General features: G+C 40.0%; 1 long non-coding RNA gene across 4 annotated transcripts; it reads right to left on the reverse strand.

Moving 5' to 3' along the window:
- Positions 1 to 1,430: 1,430 nt before the first annotated feature.
- Positions 1,431 to 4,730, reverse strand: LOC128447691 (uncharacterized). Of its 4 annotated transcripts, none has more exons than XR_008339656.1 (4): positions 3,851 to 4,730; positions 3,096 to 3,149; positions 2,709 to 2,844; positions 1,431 to 2,031 (listed from the first exon to the last, which is right to left on the reverse strand). It is a non-coding gene; the product is annotated as an uncharacterized LOC128447691 (long non-coding RNA). The 4 variants fall into 4 exon arrangements; XR_008339655.1 differs by having other exon boundaries at positions 1,431 to 2,305; XR_008339654.1 differs by having other exon boundaries at positions 2,144 to 2,844.
- Between the last annotated feature and the right edge of the window lie 269 nt (positions 4,731 to 4,999).

The raw sequence follows: 4,999 nt of genomic DNA on the forward strand, positions 1-4,999 counted from the left end.
GGCGGCCTCCCTGTTTGGTCAAGCATACCTATCCAAGATATTTTTTTGTTTGTTATGAAACGACACATGTCCCGATAGATTTGTATAAATGTCGGCCATCGTAGTGCCGGGGTTGCCCTATAGGGGGCGCTGGTCAGTTTTTTTGCCATGCCCATTTCTTAAAACCATATGAATATCTTCAGGGGGGGGCTGTTGTTACACACATGTAGTTTGAGAGAGATAGAATCATGAACACTGAAGTTACAGCAATTTCGTGTTTCACGGCGAGTTGATGAACTTTAATGCCACGCCATTCATATGGCGTTTGACGAAAAGTCACGGTAATCTTATGTCTTCATTGTCAATGTCTTGGGACCCATTTGATACAGTTTGACATGGTTGAGGTCAGTGGATGAGGAGAAATTCATCCAAGTGTAAGACAAGCAAAAAACAAGACATTTCCTGTTGCCACCAGGGGGCGCTGCGGTTTTAAGTCATCATTTATGCATAGATGTCATCAGGCGGGGACTATTGTCTTACATGTCTAGTTTGGACTTGATTGGAACATGTATGTCCGAGATACAGATGCCCGTGTTTTGATGGCGTGTAACCAATTTTTAACGCCATGCCACGGTCACACGGTGTGATAAAAAAAAAATCCCTCAATCATTTTTTATCTCCATCTTGTTGTGATGACACTCATCTGAATTTGAAGTTGATCTGATGAAAGCCCTGGGACAAGTACGTAAAAGTAAAAATGTGGGATATTGCCAAAATGGCCACTAAAAGCAAAATGGCGGACTTCCTGTTGCGTTTTTCATAATGCTCCATGAGACTTTTTTTCATGACTGGTCACGATACACCTATATCCAGATTTTGATGAAAATCCGTTATGTGGAAACCTAGGGGCTGGTTCCAGGGGGCGCTGTAGAGCCATTTTGCCACGCCCAATTCCAATTACTCCAGAATACTAAAATATCCGCAGACCTTGAATTTCCTGCAAAGTTTCATAACTTTTTGAGCATGTCTAGACCCTGAAAAAGCCCCCCAAAGGGAAATAATAATAATAATAATAAAAATCCTTACAGATTCAATAGGGCCTCTCACCATTCGGTGCTCGGGCCCTAACTAGGGCTACGTTGTAGCACTAACGGGCCCGAGCACAGGCAATTTCTAGTCTGTTGCGGTCGATGAAGAGAGAACGTTCGATGACCAAGCGCTAGTCTCCGCATTGCATGCGTTTGCGCTCTGCGGCAAGGATGATTGCTCCACTTCCTGTAGCCAGCCGCTGGTGCTGAACTAGAGGTAAGTAACCTTCAAACTATACAACATAACCTATTGCTTTATCTATCATCATATGCTTACATGCCTCAAGTTTTGTGTAATATGTAATTGTTATAAAAGTTACCGTTTATTTATCACGTCTAATGAACAGATTGAAGCAAGTTAACTTCTTGTTTTGGTTGTGACTTTATTTATTTTTTTAATAAGTGACTATCAATACGCTACACGTGTACGTTGCATGTGATAATAACTGTTTCACCATTATTCTGATACAGGCTGATATATCCACCATTACTATTTTCACATTGTTAATTTAGTCTGTCATGGAGTTGTAGAGTCAATTAGACAGTATAGATAAGATTATAATGTCCACACATCAGTGTTGTAAACACTTCTCCAGTTAATTATATAATTATGTTTTCACACTGAGGGAAGTGGAGAGACTTGATGTGGACTGTTATCAACAGCTCTGTGGGAGATCATCACCTTGAATATTACAGATGAGGTAGAAAGACATTTTATCTATGTGTATAATGTTGTATTTCTTTCTCACGTTTTATCAAAAGCGATTTAAAGTATGTGCATTTAACCATTAGGATACAAACCCAGACCCCAGTACATTGGTTCTATCTGAAATATGTGGTGCTTCATACACAACACAAAACATTCATAACAGTGCGCTTCTGCTCCTCATTAATGCAGCTCCTGATGTCCTCAGCAGCAACATGGTGGAGATCTGCAGCGTCATGCTGGTCAACTGGAAGACAACTGATCAAGATTAAAAGATTAAGATTAAGATCCATTTATTCGTCCCAAACAAATGCACAGACATGCAAAGGCACACTCATGCAGGTAGGGAAATTTAATCTCTGCTTTTTACCATCTGGTGCAGGACACACAGAGCAGTCAGCGACCATGTACGGCGCTCGGGGAGCAGATGTTTGGGGAGTGAGGTGCCTTGCTCAGGGGCACTAGAGAAGGTAGGGAGACTTTTGGATTTTTGGACAGATCAATCCAGGTTCGTCTTTTAAGTACAGATGGCCTGCGAATGTCATGGAGTTTTACAGTGAATTAGACAGTTTAGATATGATTTTAATCTCCAAACATCAGTGTTGTAAACAGTTCTCAAATTAATGATATAATTATGTTTTCACACTGAGAGAAGTCGAGAGACTTGATGTGGACTTCTATCAATAGCTCTGTGGGAGATTATCACCTTGAATATTACTGATGAGGTAGAAAGACATTTTATCTATTTATACAATGTTGTATTTCTTTCAGTACTTTTATCAGAAGGGACGTAAAATATGTACATTTAACCATGAGGATACAAACCAAGACCACAGTACAACGGTTCTATCTGAAATCTGTTGTGCTTCATACACAACACAAAACATTCTTTAACAGTGAGTTTTTTCATCTTCATAGATGAAGAACTGCAGCACCTGATGTCCTCAGCAGCAACATGGTGGAGATCTGATTTGATACACTTTAGATAAGAACCCAGTGTTTTATATTTCTGCTTTGTCATAAGAGACAGAACATGGTCATCACAGCTGTGTCCTTCAGGCTCGTCTGTCCCTAATAAAATGATAGGAAACATGAAAGTATGTCATAATTATAGAGAAAGAGTTACATATGAACAAAGTGTGTATTCTTATTTTCGGTGGATATTCAACTATGTATTTGAATATGCTTTTGGATTAAAACGTGCACTACCATGACAATGAATGTTTAGTATGGAGCTATTTCACATTAAAAGTATTGCATTATAATTTAACACATTATGTATTATGTGCAATACTTTGTAAGTAATGAAAACAGGTCTGTACCTGGAGTCAGTGTTCAGTCTGGTTGGATTCAAGTTGTGTCTCACGCTGGACATCCTAGAGGAACATTGAACACAAATACACAGATATGTTAAGTCATACATGTGCCATGTTATCTGCTTAACAGACTTTTACATGGTAATAATAAAATATTAATTCAAAGTTAATCAGATCATAATCATTTCAGCTTAGGAAATAGGTAGTGCATATTAGCCTACAATTCTGTATGACACTGTCTGTTCTAGTAAAGTTACAAGGCTATGATTTACTCATATTTAACAAAAGAATTCAGTGAAGTCTGTCTGAGATTAACGATTTAAATACTGAAGGTGGGAGACACGGTTACTTTTCACTGTAACACGTTACAACACTACTCTGAAGAAAGAGCTTTAGGACACGTAATGCTCCTTTGAACAGCTGCTCTTGCAATGCAGATGTGACTTTAAACACTCAGGTTTCTCAGGTTTCAGTTAGCATCGCTAGCCCGCTAGCGCAGCTAACTTACAAGCCGACACACAGTCTCCTGTCTCAGAGTCATCCGCATAAAGTAACGCTTATATCTGCTGGGTGGACCCGCTCATGTCGTTTCATGTCGGTGTTTGTCGGTAATAACCCCAATCGAATCGCAGGACAGTTACTGCACCCATGCGAAGATATTGTTTAGCCTCGGGGCTAGCGCAACTATGCTAACAAGTTGCTTTAACACACGCTGCAAATCACTTCTAACAGATCGAAACAAAATAGTTAACTTCACTTACCACAGAAACGAGAGAGCAGTCGCCTTTTACGTGTCCGTCAGATGAACAAGCAGAACAGCAAACTGTGCTACTGATTCGATGTGTGAGTGGACCGTCACCACAGACTCAGCTCTTACTGAAGGAGATTGTCATGATGCGTTCACTTGCAGCTGTGTTAAATTGCGTTTCGTTTTTCATGTCGAGATGATGACCTCAGCTGCCAAGCAGTTAATCATCATGATGAAAAGTCACAGCAATCTTATGCCTACACTATCAATATCTTGAGACCCATTTCACACAGTTTGAAATGGTTTCGCAAAGTGGCTGAATAGAAATAACTCCAGGTGTGAGTTGACCAAAACAATGCGGTCTAATGATGCGTTCATGGTAACTCCGTTAAAATGAATTTCGTTTGTCATGGTGAGCTGATGAACTTTGATGCCCCGCCATTAACAATCCGCATGATGAAAAGTCACAGTAATATTATGCCTACATTATCAATATCTTGAGACCCATGTGACAAAGTTTGACATGGTTTAGCACAGTGGCTGGGGAGAAATAGATCAAAGAGTAACACCTACCAAAACAAGACATTTCCTAATGCCCCCAGGGGGCGCTGTCCTTTTAAGTCATGATTTCTAGGTAGATGTCTTCCGATCGCGACTCTTGTCTTATGTGTATAGTTTGGACTCGATTGGACAAAATATGTCCAAGATACAGAAGGCCGTGTTTTAATGTTATTCATCAAATTTTAAGGGCACGCCACGGTCAGACGGTGTGGTGAAAAGTGTTTTTTTTGATAACTTTACATCTTCATGTTGTCTTGAGGAGACTCATGTAATTTTTAAGTTGACCTGATGAAGGCCCTACGACAAGTAAATCAAAGTGTAAGACGTATAAAAAAAAACCATTTCCTGTTGCCACCAGGGGACGCTGTGATTTTAAGTCACGATTTCTGTACCGATGTCTTCAGGTCGCGACTCTTGTCTTATGTGTATAGTTTGGACTCGATTGGACAAAATATGTCCAAGATACAGGAGCCCGTGTTTTGATGGCGTTTAATCAAACTTTGAGGCCACACCACGGTCAGACGGTTTTGCGAAAACTTAATCCTTCAATAACTTTAGATCTCCATTTTGTTGTGATGACGATCGTCTAAATTGTAAGTTG

This window comes from Pleuronectes platessa, chromosome 9 (assembly GCF_947347685.1).
Source record: "Pleuronectes platessa chromosome 9, fPlePla1.1, whole genome shotgun sequence".
NCBI classification, from domain to species: Eukaryota; Metazoa; Chordata; class Actinopteri; order Pleuronectiformes; family Pleuronectidae; genus Pleuronectes; species Pleuronectes platessa.